This window comes from Lepisosteus platostomus, chromosome 25 (genome assembly GCF_059453375.1).
Source record: "Lepisosteus platostomus isolate fLepPlt1 chromosome 25, fLepPlt1.hap1, whole genome shotgun sequence".
Classification (NCBI taxonomy): domain Eukaryota; kingdom Metazoa; phylum Chordata; class Actinopteri; order Semionotiformes; family Lepisosteidae; genus Lepisosteus; species Lepisosteus platostomus.
The window spans coordinates 15,493,573-15,510,790 of record NC_142635.1 but is presented as its reverse complement, the minus strand read 5'-3'; the positions used below and the strand labels follow the sequence as shown (position 1 = coordinate 15,510,790).

Sequence of the window (17,218 nt, the reverse complement as noted above, 5' to 3'; positions counted from 1 at the left end):
GCATCACCTTCATCTCTGTCTGTTTACGTGCGCAATTAAATCACAGAGCATCTGTGAGACGAGTACTGTAATATAAGATATCTTATATCACATACACAATATATATAATTTTATCACATATACAACTGTGTATTTTGGGCTTAAAATTCCTCCTTGGTAATTTAATGGACCACTGACAATACTGCTCATCCCTTCCCTCCTATTAGACTGGAAACGTGAGGGTATACTGTATTACCAGGATTCTCCAAGGACTGGCACACAATTGGAAGAACTACACCAGCGAAGGTTAGGATTAGTCAGACAGTACTCTTGGCTAACTGGCAAGCACCTGCTGGCCAATCAGTGTTAAATCTCCTGTCAGGCACAGCGGAGTGGATTAGCCATGGATGTCATGGGAGCCCAGCCATGCCTAGCTCTCTCCAGAGGGGGTACCATAGCTGAAACTGAAAAGCCAAGTCTGAAAGTGACAATTGGCGATCGCAGGTTAGAACAAATTCTAATGTATAACTAAAGTAGAGGGAATTAATTTGAATTACGGTGCAGTATGTTGTTTTTCATGTTTCGCACTCCTCATGTTTATAAAAAAGGCTGCAACCCGTCTAATGTTATTACATGGAAAGAAATAAAACAAAACTACAGTTTTCTGACTGAGACCTTTCCTCAACTGTTATCATCATTCGCATGACAGCTAGGAACTTCTCTCGTAGGCAACTTTACAAAGGAACATAAAATCAATACAGCTGTAGTACTCAAGCCCTAGAGCTTCAATATCTACAAACTATTAAAAACATCTTTTAATTCATACATATTTTTGTCTCATCTAGGGACAATTATACACAGAATTACAAAAGATGTACATTAAGTTTTATATTAATTTTTAAAAATTAGAGGCAAGTGTTAGAGTGGAAAAAATAATGTTATTTTGGATTTATTGTCATTATTTCCTATAATAAAGCAAAACTAAGCTTTTTCTCTTCAGCTCTCATATTATACTGTCATATAAATCAGCTTTATGGAGGAGTTAATTATAAGGACAAAGCAATAACATCTCAGTGACCAAGGGAATTTATATGAACGTCAGTTTTAAAAGACACAAAAAAGAGAACTAAATCTTAATTTGATATGTTAAACGGATTGTGGAGGAACAAAGGAGTGAAAAATTCAGTTATATGCTTCATTAAGGAGGAAAAAGAAATCGGTAATGTTCTTCTGATACATGCCTCAACTTAAATGACAAATCAAGAAGTAAGCAGTTCATGAAAACAGCATTCTGCTAAGGTTTTGGACAAATATTTGCATTTTTATTTCACAATAAAAAGGGAAAAAATTAGAGAAGGTCACTGCTCATTCTGTTGGGTTGATAATAATCTGCCTATTGAATACTTGAATCAAACCCTTAGTCTCCTGTGTCAAGACTACACAGATTAAGTTTATCACCCTGTTCTGTGTTTGACATGCTTTGAAAGCAGGAATTATCCTGTTAACTTGTTTGAACTCTTATTGAAAAAAGATTTCCATGATTGGAAAAAAGATTCTTGCATTATCACTAAATATAAATGAAGAGATCTAGCCTACAATAAACATTCATGCACCCTTGGTTACTAGGTAAAGCATATTTTTAAATGTTTTTATGGGTGTTATTAAGCATTTGTAAGTGTCACAATCAGATATGCATTTGTCTTTTCATTCCTAAAATGTTGGCAGCTATGTTTTATTCATATCATTCGGGACTTGAAGCATCTGTCATTTGAGGTAGTCCTTGCATGAATGCATCAGCTCAGAGGAACACCAATTTGAATACATTTACTTCTTAATTTCCCCTGAGAATACACTGCAGGTCAATATCTGAACTTTAGAAATCGGAAACTCTACAACTAAAATTTTACAAAAACATCTTCCAAATTTTTTTTTAAATGCTTCCAAGGTAATTAAATCCTTTAAGCTATGGGCATTAAACATATACTATGGGAGGCATTACAAGTCATAAATTGTGCTGATTCATCTGTATTTTGAAAGAAACAGTTTGATGAAGTTCTTAGATGAACAGGCAAGTTTAAATTCACAACAGGGAAAAGTAAATTGCTTCTCTTTCTTGTGCATATCCATAGAGTTCTGCTACTAAGACTTAAGTCTTGCTGCTATTTCTATATTAGCAATTTAAAAGTAATACATTTATTGATTTATATTGCAAGTTATTTTTAACTAGAGCAGTTAATACAGACATTAGGGAAACAAAAACAGGCAGCTCTTTTCGTTACCTTGAAACAAACAAGCACATCGATGCTAACAACTACAAATCAAGGTAAAAGATAAACCAAATAAACCGTAATCTTCCAATGCATTTAAATATAAAGTTTAGACAAGATTACCTAGATAACCTTGAAGTGGTGAAGCGGTTTTACATTATCAGTGCTATGGGTTTTTTAAATCAGTTTAGATCTAAAAGAATCAATACCACCAGTTTAAATTTCCAGAACGGCTAACATTTATTTAAAGGGGTCATTTAATATTAGATCACCATCCATACAAGCAAAGCCCTAACTAAGTCTAACAAGAAACAACAATACCATGATTTCCGACTTTTAAATTGGAACAATGAGATTACTACATTAGTATTTTCTTCATCCAACACACACACACAGGTTGTGCTTGGAAAAAAACACCCCACACCAACCTTCATTCCATGGCATCTTATTACACTGCAGGACTGGCCATTACCCCAGAGTGTTATGACAAAATTGTCCTAAAAACTGATCACTGTTGATTATACCATGCGTATTTTTAGGGCTAACAAAATGTCCTCCAAATGGCCCTATAAGGAGAACTATACAGCTGATAATTGGCCACGTCTCTGTGCTGTACTGGGTGCACTATACTTTATTAGGCACAGGGTACTGGAATCACCAGACTAGTTAACTTCCTCTACATTGAAAAGCCCATCCTCTCCATGTCTAAATCCATCAGTCGATTAGACAGTCAATGAGTTCACATACCTTGCTTCAATTTCCTGTCAGCTATTGTAAACTGTAACACATTTACATGTGTTTGCACATCAGGACCCCAGGAGCTTGCCTCAAGGATTGTTTTATGGAGGATGCTAAAACATGAATTAAATCAATCTTTACACTATGTTACTGGGTTTTGAAGCATGTCATTATTTTGTGTCCTAAGTTCAGTAAAAGAAAAAGAAAATTTAATCTCTTTGTATTATTAAGGAATTGTTACCATTCTGGTAATAGAAGTTCTAACTTACACACAAAGAAATACTCTACTATGATATAATTCTCTCTCTCTCTACTGGTCCAGTGGTGTGAGGGTTAGTGCTGCCACCATACAGCTCCTGGAAAGCAGGTTTGATTCCAGACTTGTGCACAATGTGTGTGGAGTTTGCATGGCCTCTCGGGTTCTGCCTCACACCCTGTGCTTCTGGGGCAGGTTCCAGGATGCCATGACCCTTATCAGGGGTAAGTGATAAATGATGGATAACCTCAATATCAGTTTTGTCTATATAACAGCAAAGGACTGCAGAGACAATATGAAGAATACATTTTTTCTGGTTTAGAACAATGGGGAAAATGGTGTTTTTAATTATTTAACTATAATAATAATTGCCTACACTTATATAGCGCTTTTCTGGACCCTTCACTCAAAGCACTTTACAGGTAATGGGAAATCCCCTGCACCACCACCTGGATGATGCAACAGCAGTCATTGTACACACAGCACCCTCACAGCACATCAGCTATCAGTGGGGAGAAGAACAGACTGATTAAACCAATTAGGCTAATTGACCATTAGGAGGCCATGATAGGTAAAGGCCATGGGGAAATTCTAGCCATGATGCTTGGGTAACACCCCTGCTCATTTCGAAAAACACCCTCGGATTTCTAATGGCCACAGAGAGTCAGGATCTCTGTTTTATATTTCACTCGAAGGACGGGGCCTTATTACAGTACAGTGTCCCCATCACTATACTGGGGCATTAGGTCCCACACAGACTGTAGGTTGAGCGACTCCTACTGGCTCCACTAACACCTCTTCCAGCAGCAACCTTCGTTTTTCCCAGGAGGTCTCCCATCCAGGTACTGACCAGGCTCACACCTGCTGAGCTTCAGTGGGGCTGCCAATTGTGAGATGCAGGGTGATATGGCTGCGGACTTTTTTTAGATATCAAAAGATTACTACAGCTATTTCAAACTGTAATCTGTAACGGGGTACTGCACAGCTAAGGAAAAGTTACACTTCTGCCTCGGCTATCCCCAAAACACTCACGTAATGACTACTCACATGTCACACCACAGCAGTAATTACCAGAGTCCCAGGCAAGATGGCAATCTAAATGCTACATTTATCACCGACTACCTCTGCTCTGTGTAAACGCCATTTCTGCCGCTATGAATGTGTAATGCAACTGAAATTTTTTATATTGCACCACATTTGAACTTTCCCTTTTTATAAAACAGAGAGGTATTACCAAGACAAAGTGGATTAACATTTGGGATATTTATTTTCCCTAGGAGAGCACATTCTAAAAAATAGAATAGAATACTCTGGGGTATGGAAGCATACTGCACATGTATTCCCTGGCTAAAGAGCAATATACAGACAAAATCTGACAACATGCTAATTCTATACTAATCTGCTCCCAGATGACAAGCTAATATCCAAGTGGTGCAATCCTAGGGTTTTACTGTAGGCTTAATTCTATACTAATAGGAAATTAACACAAGGTTACATGGTAAGAAACCTTGAACAATTTTAAACATTAAAGTAAATTTTAAGAAACATTTTAGGGTGCTACTTACAATTCATTCCCTGTAAGCTGTTAAATTTCCTTTTGGGGAAAAATAGTCAAATTTCTCAACCTACTAGACTTTACCAAGACAGATGTGCATGTCACAGACATGATTGTTACGACCAGTTGTTAAAAAGCATGTAAGCATTAGCCAAAGTGAATATACTCAATCTTTAAGTAAACAACGAACTCAGACCACCACTGCACACTGATTGCAAGGTTTGTGTGGTGACAACATGGACACTGCATTTTCAGCTTGGATTTTTGATGACTACAGTACATTACACTGCCAGTAATCAATCGAGAGCTCGTCAAGCACAGCTATGCTCTATTCTGCAAAGCCAGCAGAGAGACAGTTTTGCTTTCTACTGCACTGCTAAATCTATTGGTATGGTAATGAGAACTGTTGGGGAAAGTTACTGTTAAAATGTAATCCAATATAGTTACAACTTACTATTAATTTAATTAAAATTAGTTTAATTCTTAAATTAAAAAGAACCTGGGGGAATAACCCAGCTCTGAGCACCAATGTCTGGGCTACACAGCTCAAGCAGTGTCTAGAACTACCTGACAACCTCAAATATATTTAGACTGATTTCAAATAATGCAAATTACATTCTGTCTCAGTTAAATCTAATAACAGGAAGTTATAAGTTGTTCTCAACCTGAAACAATGATAGACAATTAAAAAACATTTTTTAAATCTGGAGTTCAGGGGTTTTCAAATGTAGATAGTAATGCATCTGTGTTTTATTTTAGCAAGGTGCTCATATCGGAATGCTTAGGACGAAGGGTCGACAAGGCATGTGGAATTGCTTTGGAATATCCCCCGAGAGTCGTTGCTAAAAGTCAATTTCAGGTTCCCTAATGAAAAGAACCGCACAGCTAGCAGTTAGTGAGCAGGCCTCAAGGATTAATAAAGACCATTACTGCTCAGGCTGCATGAGAGTCTGCAGTTGGGCCCAAAACCTTGGTGATAAGAAGAGAGAGGTTAAAACTCCAAGCAGACTGGCCCAATGACCAAGGAAAAGTCAAGAAAAATGTAAATCTTCGGTGTTCTAAGGAAATATCACATCACCTTTCTGAGCAGCTGAGCTACTCAGTGGCGAGGGAAGAAAAAAAGAATATTTGAACAGACGTCTGGCTAAATTAACAAGGCTAGTTTCAAAGCATGACACATAGGTCTATCCTGCTCAATTGCCCACCCAATGGGAAAGGAACTTCATTAAGGACTACTGACTGCACTCACTGCTCGCAGAATGCAAAGCAGTGGGTAACTTACCCACAGACTATTATAGCCACGGTGCACAGCTCCCCACCAGTTACCTGCTGCCTTTCATGGTTCTTTAAAACAATGAGGAGTGTAAGGAGTCAGACATAAGAGCCTTTTTATAAATGGAGAGAAAAACCCCTCTTCATAGTAAAAATATTTTAGAGTTATGCAAATTTAAGATGCTGTCTGCTTGGTTATTCTTCAAAAAACAACAAATGTTTGTTTTTGCTCAATAAAACCCAATTGTCATCAGTTATGCAATAAGCATTCCCTGGTCAGGATTAAAAATGAAAAAATCTCATTTATAAGATTTCACCTTTAGAAAAGGTGTGCCTGTAACCTAGACCCCTTGAAAAAACAACACCAGGACTAAGATGGAAATAAAATTATATAGAAAATAATCTGTATTAAAATGTAACTTGCATTTTAACTTGTGTTGCCAGCCACTAATTGAAAAGAAGAAAAACATGAACTGCTACTGTAAAACAAAGGGAATGCTTTCCTCCCATGTGATGGTGCTACTGTAGACAGCACGTACTGAGCTGAGATGCCAGTTCCGAGTATCCATGTCGAGTTACCATTTAGCTGAACAAACCCAGCATAATTAAAGCATACTTCTCACACTGTAATAAAACCCTGTAGACGGGGTTGGTTTCAACAGTGGGTCGTGTAGAGGGTCCCCAGGCTGAGATCAGATAAAACCTTTCATTTCAGTGTAAGAGCGAATGCAAAGTGGCTCTGCATCTGCTAAAACTGTTTTTCGTGATCCTGTTTTTAAAATAACCATTGATTTCATCTTGAGCGAATTCGTGGTCCTCACTGGGCAAAAGCTTTTGTAAAGGGTACCCCGATATAGAAAAGTCTGAAAACCTCCTGGTGCACAATACATACACTGCACACAATGGAATGCAGACAGTTTTCATAATGAAGTACTGTATCCCAATCTCACCATCCGTGTTAACGGGCATTTACGATTACGATTACGATATACCCTACCTTTACAGAATGGGTAAGAGTTAAACTCGCCGTGCTTAAACAAATCCCCAAAATACAAAGCAAGAAGACGAAACTTGAGTATGAGCGCCTATTGTTACACTGATACAGTCTCTGCCCATTCAATGAACTGTATTCACCGTGAAACTGGTTTAAACGCAGTTGCAAAACCCCCTCGCTTCAAATAAATGCGTCCGCTAGGAGCTGTGTGTGAACATGCTGCATATGAAGTTAAAAACGTATCTAATGAAATCAGACTTTTTATGACAAGTTGAATCTGGCACCCCAGATGTTACTCAAATTTCTGCTATTTTTTTTTTAATTTTCCAAGTATGTGCTTCTTAACTCAGAGGTAATGATGCCATGCCGACCTTTTCCGAACATATTTAACAACGAAAACAGCTTTTTTTGTATCCGTCTGCTTTGATAGCACGACTGCAACTGGCGAGATTTTTTAATTTGAAGAAACCACTGCGCCCAGAGCCATTCCACGTTTTACGTGGCCCCAGCGCAGGTAAAACTCATCTGTACTCGACAGAACTGCGCCTTTACAAGACAACGGGGAAAACACAGCCCTGCACTCCTCACACAAGACTGCCGTGAATACACACCCACGTTGAGTGTGCCTGGTCAGGGATTGTGGGACAAAAACAAAATGAATCAAACCCGATTTTTTAAACGCAATCTTCAGACTCATTTTTTTGGGGGGGGGCGAAACTGGGGCTTTTCTAATGCAAATACGTGGACGCCTTCAGATGCAAATTTGCCAACGACTGCAAAATGGAAAAGAGGAGGAGGAAGAGATGGCAGAGACTTTTTGAACTGAACACAAAATACAGCAAAATTCAAAAACTCGATACCGTTCTGTATAGACCTATAAAATACGCCTAGTCCTGCATTTAAGAAGGGGGACTGACTACCCACGCTGCTGCAAAAATTCCCCAGTTACTAGAGCTGCTAGTTAGGAATACCATTTAAAATAAGTACAGTAGTTTTGTCAGACAACCAACAGCCTCTCCAAAGCGCAGAAACTCCTTTTTTACAATCTCCACAAGCCCGTTTAAACAGCGGTATGACCGCACTAGTCAGTGCAACAGACGGCAGTTTTGCAGCATCAATAGTGCCTGTAGCCGGTACATGCACAGTCCGAACTAGTACTACAATATTAAGACCTTACCTGCATCTCATGAATCAGCTTAGCAAAACAACCTCGAATCCACTCAGATCCCTTTTCTTACAGAAAAGAAAAAAAAGTTCTTCTCAAACGTTAAGCAAAAGCTTGTAACGTTAAATACATACATGTAAATTCATCTACATTTTTAGAGAGTACAGGCTCCGGCATTTCTCCATGTCCTGCGCTTTTGATATTGTGTGTTAATGACACATTGAGAAGGGGGGGAAATACAAGCACATAAGGCAGTAAATAATGTCTCGACGTTGACGATTTTGTTCAGCTTTCACACAAGGTATGCTATAACGCTTACATAAAACGGTATCCGCAGCCAAAAAGGCGAAATTAATTCAAATAAGCATCCATAAATCCAAGAGAGGTTCCGCGGTCCGGTCTTGTAGTCCAAAGCGGAAGATGAAAGCCTTTTATAAAAAGAATAGATTTCAATAAAGGGCAAATGTACACATTTGTACGTAAAAGCCGCGCTTCTGTGAGTGGGAAAAGGGGTCCTCTGCCCTTCGCTCCTCCTGTAGGAGAAAATGCTTAGCACAGCTACAGGGAGGATACCGGCAAAGCAAGGAGCAAAAAAATAAGAATGTATATATAAACAAGCGCATCACGCACAGTGCCCCTTCTAATAAGTTGAAAGCTCACTCTGCGCACGCAGGAGCTGCTGGAAGGTAGCAGTAACACATTCTGACGTTCCGGCTCACACATGACGGAGAGCATATTCGTGCAGGAACCCGATTTTAACATTTTCGTCTTCAGCCCGTGAATGACTGCTTCCAGACGCGAAAAACACTTGCACCACCCACCTTGGCTAGGATGCAAAGTTTACAGTAAAGAGTGCCCACAAGAACCCGCATCCCTCACTTCAAGCGATGATGTGTACCTGCGATAGCGGATTTTAACGGTGCTGCCAAGATCAACATGTGTCAGTACGGCCTTTGTATTTTGTTAAAAACAGAAACAATGTTAAAAATACTGTTCGCCATTGCCTGGTCTTAAATTATTAATGTACTTAGCAGTTTGTGGTACCATTTCTTTTTACCCTTTAGTGTGTAGAGGCTAATACTCAAGGTAATTCTGGCAAATACCCCAATTCTACAAGGTCTTATTTAAAATGATCGCAGGTATGTTAGCAAGTTACCTTGAAGATACTGATTTTGGAAGAACAAATAGAAAATCAGATCTAGGTTTTGATCCAGGTCCAAGCCAGAGGAAGAGTCAATCTGCAGTTCTGGTCAATCAGGAAGCTTTGTCTATTGGCCAAATGGAGGGGTCAGAGGGATAGCTCTAGACTACTGGTCACTTCAGTGTCAATTGGTAAAGCTACTGTTCAGTTTAAGAACAACCAAAAAAAAACACCTTCCTCCGCTGGAACTAACTCCAGATGTTACTCTTCCTTGATCTATGTTTTTCACAAAGGGGTATTGAAGTCCTGTGAAGCCCTTAAATCTACACCTTAAAACAAAAGCCAAGGCAGCCAAAGTGGGGGAAAAAAAAAAAAAAACCAACAGTAAATTAAACCATCAGATGCCTAATCTGTGGCTTCTGGACATTAATCCAGTGAATTTGTCCTGCTGGGTCGCTTCTGAGAGAGACCGCAAGATCTATAACCTTTGGAATCTGAAAGAATTGGATTTAAGGATCATATACTCACTGGCCTTCACATAAAAGACATCATTAGAACTATCACTGCACATTTTGGATATACATTTTCATGGCTTGCTTGATATGATTTGATTACAAATGAGCACAAGTGAGATAATCTGGTTTTTATGGGCATTTATTTTGACAGGCTCAGATTAGAGACATCTAAGAAGAGCAGTATAGTGTGAACAGGGAAATTCAGAACTAGCTTCACATGATACAGTCCATCTATAAGGGCTGAGATGCACTGTCAAGGAAACTTAAGTGGATTGTTCAATGGTTACGATTTTTGGAGGCAGAATTTAAATGATACCAAATTGTTGTAGCTTTATCTGCGACCTTCACGGTTCTGTGGCAATCAGTAACTTCAGCAAACCATGGAGCCTGTACTAAGAAGACATATACACAGCCAGTCCTTTCTTTCTGCTCCCGAGGTCAAACAGATTATGCACAGGGTGCGTAGACAACCTCACCCTGCAGAGCGGAGACACAAACACAGGAACTCCCTGGCTGGTTACACTCCAGAGTATAAGTACTCTTATATGGTACTTTGCACTCACAACTGTTATTGTTATTATTATTATTATTATTATTATTATATCATTATCACTAACATTACAATATTACTACAGAACGTATTACAATATTATAGCATTATTGCAGTACTTTTTGGCAACCAACAACGCCTTTCACACTTCTAGAACACTTCTCAATCATAACTAAAACTTGAATAAAGCAAATACGCAAAGTACTGCAGACAACTCAGATAAAACAATGAGGAACAAGACTCGGGCCTATAGCAAATTTGTACATAAACAGGATTAAGTTGTGATTGTGAAAGAGAAAGATGAATGACCTGTAAGGCCTGCAAGAGGAATTATTTCCTTAGAAATTAAGAGTTAATCAAGGATTTAATATAAATGTGAATTAGACTGCACATAAATGAAAAAACCAAATGCATTGACTGTAAATTCCTATGATGTGACCTAAGGTATTCTGAACATTCGTTGTCAATGCAAAACATAAGCTCGCTGAACACAATGTAAGCAACAGGTCAAAGTATATTCTATGAATTACATACTTTTATTACTTTCAGTTAAAAAAATCTTAACATCAGTATTGCAGCAATGTAGAGCATGCCATCAATTGAAAGATTCTTTTTAAATGAACAATCTCTATCAAGCTTTGTTTGCTTGGGTTCTGATTTTGTTGCTTTTTGTTGAGCATTTTCCAATGAATGATGCTATTCAGGCAGAATCTGCATTGGATTTCTGTATAATACATTAACCTTTATTACATTTCTTATTGACTCCATGATTTGAGGCTTGTTCCATCAATAATTATTCCTGTTTCATTTAAATAGTCTGCTTTCATTTTTCATTTGCATAACTAATACATAATACCAGCAGTGTATGCTACTGCACTAGACAAAATATTGCACAAGTCTGTAACAGTGGGACTACAAAACTAAGCTCAGGCTCGCTTTATTTTGAAGCCCATTCAATAATGATGTAATTTCACAGTTTCCATTACAGGCCAAGGTGTTTTTTTCCCCCCCAAGACCCTAAGGGAATATCTAGCCTAAGGTGTTTCCTGGAGCATTCGGGCCCAGACTACCAGACTCAGAGACAGTTTTTACCCCCGCACTATCAAACTATTAAACTCCCAGCCTCTCTCACTCTCACCTCTGACCGGAACTCACAGTGCCATCTTTCTTACCAAAAACTCAAACACACATTGACATCTACCTCTACCCTACATGTCAAAAAGCTCACTCCCCATAATTTCTATCCTTTCATTCTGTTGATGCATGTTTTTGCACATAACCTGTAACCTTTTTGTTTTGCACACTGCCTGTTGTCTCCGTTTTTCTTTTATTATACAATTGTATTGTTTTTTTGTACTACGTATCATCTGAGAGCTAGCTCAATAGCATTTCGTTATACCATATACCTGTATATGAGTATAATGACAATAAACTTGAACTTATTCTATAAACAAAGAATACAAGAAAAAGAACCTTGAAAGTCTTGTTTTTTCTTCCACTTTTAAGTCTTTTTTGCAGACTCAAAATGCCACAAATATTTTGAAGTAATGAAATAAAAGTGTTTGCTCACTTGAGTCTAACAGGATCATTCATGATCTGTCTGGCTCAAAGGCTTCTAAGCTCGCACTTAAACGTATCGCCTTAAGAGATGCTAGCACCTGCATAAGTCACATTTCAATATGGCTTTCACAAAAAAATATGCTTTCATCATGGAATTACCCTGGACTCAGTACTGTTTTTATATTATTGCTGCTAAGAGTTCTATTTCTTCTGCTAACAGTCCTAAGTTTGTTGGTTTGCATATCACAGATGACCTCACTTGGACCATCAACACCACCTCCCTAGCTGAAAAAGCACAACATCTTCACTCCCTGCGGCGAGTGAGAAGGGCAAACCTCCCCCCCCCATACTATCCACATTCTATAGCGGTACCATTGAGAGCATCTTGGCAAACTGCATCATTGTTTGGTCTGGGAATTGTAAGGTCTCAGACCCAAGTCCCTGCAACGAATCGTCAATACAGCACAAAACATCACTGGAGCTTCCCTTCTGTCGATTCAGGACATCTACCACAAACGCTGCACACACAAAGCCTCCAGTATTGTGGACGATCCCTCCCACCCCTCCTGCAACCTCTTTGCCCTCCTACAATCTGGTAAAAGGTATCCCAGTATACGGGCCAGCTCCACCAGACTTCATAACAGCTTTTTTCCCCCACAGGCTGTCGGGCTCCTCAACACACTGGTACCTACTGCACCTACTCCAAATCTGGAAACCTAGTTCTTTTTTGCCTAATGATAGGTATACTGTCTGATGTGTTCTTTGCACAATTCTTTGTGCAAATCCTGTAAAGTAAATTGCACTATGCACATTGCACTTTATTTACCCTGTATCCTGTCTGAAATGTCTATTTGCATTGTCTATAGCATTATCTTGTCAGCGTCTTGTCTGTATTCTCAGTCAACCTCAGTATTCAAATCCAGACTGAAGGCCTATTACTTCAGCCTAGCCTACTCACACCTTACATTATAGCCTGCTGCAACCATGGCTGCTGGTGCTGCTGTACATGCTATTGTGTGTCTCTATGAAGGTAAATACATCTGTTCTGACCAGACTATTCTATTCTCCTCCCCACATGTCTGGATGTTGCCTGGGCTGGGTACCATTTGAGCTGGTATCCACTGCAATGGATCCAAGAGTGACATCGTGGATATAGCTATTGTTTAAGAGGAATTTACTGGCCTACAGAGATCTGCATGGAGTACTAACACACAGAAGACATGGATGGATTAATACCCTCATTATTTCATTTTTTTATATAATGTAAGCATGCCCAAATGGGTTGGGCAACCAGTTGACCTTGGACCCCTAGAGGTTTTTTTTCTCCTTACTATGGAGTTTTTGGTTCCTCTCCTCCATTGTCTTCTGGCCTTCTGTTTTTTTATTGACAAAATGTATCGTGAATCGCGTTGTTAAGCGCCTTGGGGCAACCCTGTTATGAAAGCCACTATATAAAAATAAACTGAATTGAATTAAATATTCACACCATAGACCTAGGGAACGATATCTCGCTCCTCTGTATACTTGTATATGGCTGGATTGACAAACTTGAACTTGATTTCTAAGAGATGGCAAAGCTACCACTGTATAGATTGTCCCAACGGAAGATGCTGCCTTACTGTGTTAAACTGGCAGTAGCCATGCTCACAAACGCATACTCATTGAAGATGGGTCTGACAGCCTCCATCCTTAACTAAGGTGGTTCTGAGCACACAAACGTTTATACTGGGAACACTGAACAGTGCAGGAGAATTATTGGAGAGATTCTAAAACACTCTCACCAGACTGCAAAACCCAACCATCAGGTAACACTGTGAAACCATAATTTATATCAATTAGTCCCATGTGAGAATATCTAAAGTAACCACTAATAATTGAATTACCACCCAGAGACCCTACATACAGGTGGGACAGGCCAATTGGCATCCTCTAGTGGCAGGTTGGCTTATAATACAGTCTCACCATAGCCCAGCCTGCTACAACAGGCAACAGGCAATCTCTTTTCATGAAGACCTGACCGCTGTCAGCTTTGCACATACTGTTTCAGTTACTGTTTTAGTTTGACAGTTTAATAAGACATCTGATTACAAGCAAACAAATAACTGACCAATTCTTCATGCCAACTTAATTACAGACATCTGAGCTATTCTCAAGGAATGTGTCTGCTGTTGAGTACAAAGAGATAAGAAGTACATTTGTGATCTCAAAAATCACTTTACATTCTACCTCTCTTTCAGCTTAGTCCAGCATTTACCAGCACTAGAAAAATATTAGGTACTAAATGAACTAACCAGCATTGTATTTTCAAGTCTACATTATTTTTAAAAGACATCAGCCTCACATTTATATAACATTTGGAAATTGTGAGTGTTTATACACTATATAGATCGTTCATCCATGCACAATTTACATGATTACGCATTCGTTGCATACAAAATCTGGACTGGGAAGTCCACTTTTTATTTTGTATTTAATACACAAAACATACATTAAGTACAAAAAGGCCATTAAGTAAACAAAATACATTAAAAAAAACATTGTGCAAATCACATATCACATCCACATCAGAATCACATAACATCAGAAAAAGCCAAGACAGGTAAGGTATACAATAAGATAAAGGAAAAAACAAAGGAAGGGAAACAGAATAAAGAGGAGTAGGAAAGAGAATCTGTTCAAGGTCAGGAAAAAAATCACAAAATAGTAATAAATCTCCAGGCACACATTCCACCCTAAGTAAAAATGAATGAACGACAACCTGAAATGTTTAACTATTTTAGACATCCTAGACTTCTCAAGCAAAAGATTTTTAAACATTCATGAGGTTCATTGTGAAAGGGAAATCTTTTATCTTTCCTTAATAATATAACCTTTTTGTTGCTGTGGTATACTGTATGATGGGAGTAAAAATGTGGTTGCACATTTTGAGCTTACTGGGGTTTCCAATGAGGCATAACACAGGTTCAAGAGGAATGCACTGGCCAAGGAGGCCAGACAGGGTTGACAGAATTTGAGACCAGAACTGAAAAACAGGATTGCATTTCCAGAAAGCATGTAGGCGATGGCCAGGTATTAATTCACTATCGTGTTGACATATTTCAGTGTCGACAAGTCCCATAAGAAATAGCCCCCTATGAGTAAAAAAAATAATATATATATATATATGGCATAAAACAATGTACTGAATGAGCTGGATTTTTTAGTTAATCGAGCGTTTAAATGTGTAAAACAAATCAAAGTCCAGAATTCTAAAGAAAGAAAGGTCTAAGAAAAAAGCTGAACCCCATTTCCCACAAAGTATATGCATTGCAGTGTCTTAAGCAGTCACAATTCTACATATTTTGGACAAAAATATCAGTCAACATTGAACAACGAGGCTTAAATGACCCAACATCACTGCATATCTTGATAACTGCTTTTGGAGGAGGAATACAACTGAGCTAATTATGCACTCGAAATAAGCAGAGTTTAGCCAAAGAGTTGACCAAGCTGTATGATGCCCTTTGATTTCCAAATTGGGAAATATATAGGGTTCTTAGTCATCATAACGTGAGAATTGTGCCAAATAGGTTAGCAAAACAAAAAAATCTTTAGTTGGAAATTTGGTGGATTTTAAACCATGCTCCTACTGTGGATATGACATGCATTTTTTAAACAATCTAATTTCTTAGAGCTGCAAAGAAAAAAAGATAGGAGTAAAACCAGGCTACTAGACTGCTGTTCTAGTTCCAACCAAGATGGTGGATCTAAAAAAACTATAAGGAGAAATTTCGGTGCTAACAGGCCCCCTTGTTTTTATTTTTTACAGGCTAAAGCTTATTGTGTGGTGTTTTGTTTTTCCAGTCAAATGTATTCAGGGCACTATCTAGTTTGGAAAAATAGTTTTGACTCAGAAAGAAGGGAAGCATAGAAAGTATATAATAAAGAAAAAGTATGCTAATTTTCACTGCGACAATACCATAAGGGAGATGGCAATCCATTCCATTTTAGTAATTGCAATATCACAGAATCAAGTAGACAGACAATGTTAAGATGTGCCAAATCAGACAGACTCAGGGAGCTAATTAAACACTTGTTTATTCCAACCTGTCTCAGTCTGGTGGGGAGAATGTGAAAAACAAGCCCAAAAACGGACGTACTTACCCTGGGCAACTCCAAGGTCAGAACAGATACCTCCTGAGTTTCCAAATATTTTCAGCAACTTCAAACAGCCAGGAGCCACTTTACTTTACTAAACTGTGCACCAGAAGCCAAGTCTGCAAGAGTATCAAAATGGGATTTAAAAATCTACTTACTCTGCAGAACTAGGTAGCACCAACTTGAATATTAATAAATGCTTCATGCATGTATCTAAGAGACTGTCTAGCATTGCCAGATGAGCAGGTTTAAATTCCTTGGGGTAAACATAAGAGCTAATGCTTCTGTGGGCACGCAGAGAGGGGGATATGAATCTGAATGACAATTGATACATCTTAAACAGTGTTTACTTTTATACAATGTGCCTCCACAGCCATTTAAAGTTACTGTTTTTCCTTTTAACTCCAAGCACAATATGCTCCGTTAAATTACAAGATGTATAACGATACCACAGTGCAAACGTAAGATGCCTCTGAGTGCCCTGCAAGCATTTGTGCAACAGAAAAAGAAAAAGGTTTATTCCATGCTGAAAAAGAAGAAAACAATGTAGAAGGGTCCACAGCCGAAACGTTGCGTTTTCTTTCTCTTTTCAACATGGAATAAACCTATTACTTGTTCCTTTACAGCCTACGCACACTGACGCAGCTACCCACCTGAACTACTTTGTGCAACAGGATAACCATGCTTCACGCCAGTAAATCACACAAATACCTCTGCTGTATGCAAACTAATCCTTTAGTCCTTTCTGGGGGACTGCATTCCCAGAAACATAAAATCTTCAAAAACAAAAACTTTTCTGAAAGGAGACTAAAATAAGATGTGAAAAATCTAAATTCCAGCAAACATGTAACTAATACTGCTGCTTTTGATTTTACTGCAGTAGTGTCAACAGGTGCATTTCTGAGCTACAAGACCACAGAAAAGTTTTTGCTAACAAGAACTGATTATTCCTGAGATATGGAAGATCAAGAATAGTCCTGCTAATTTCTGCCTTCAGTTCTACTCTTGCAATGAACTGATGGAATATTCATCTTATGCGCTCTGGCCAGGGCAGGTTAGAAGCACACTGAAAGTAGTACTTCAGGTACT

General features: G+C 38.6%; 1 protein-coding gene across 4 annotated transcripts in view; it reads right to left on the bottom strand.

Annotated features, from left to right (window-relative positions):
- Positions 1–8,944, bottom strand: part of grik4 (glutamate receptor, ionotropic, kainate 4) — a 307,117-nt gene extending 298,173 nt beyond the window's left edge. For 3 of the 4 annotated variants that reach the window (XM_088619595.1, XM_088619594.1, XM_088619596.1), the window contains exon 1: positions 8,239–8,943. The gene's annotated coding sequence lies outside the window, so the exon portion shown is untranslated. Of the gene's footprint in view, positions 1–8,238 lie in introns of all 4 variants that reach the window. The other variant, XM_088619597.1, reaches the window with a different exon arrangement.
- Positions 8,945–17,218: the final 8,274 nt, after the last annotated feature.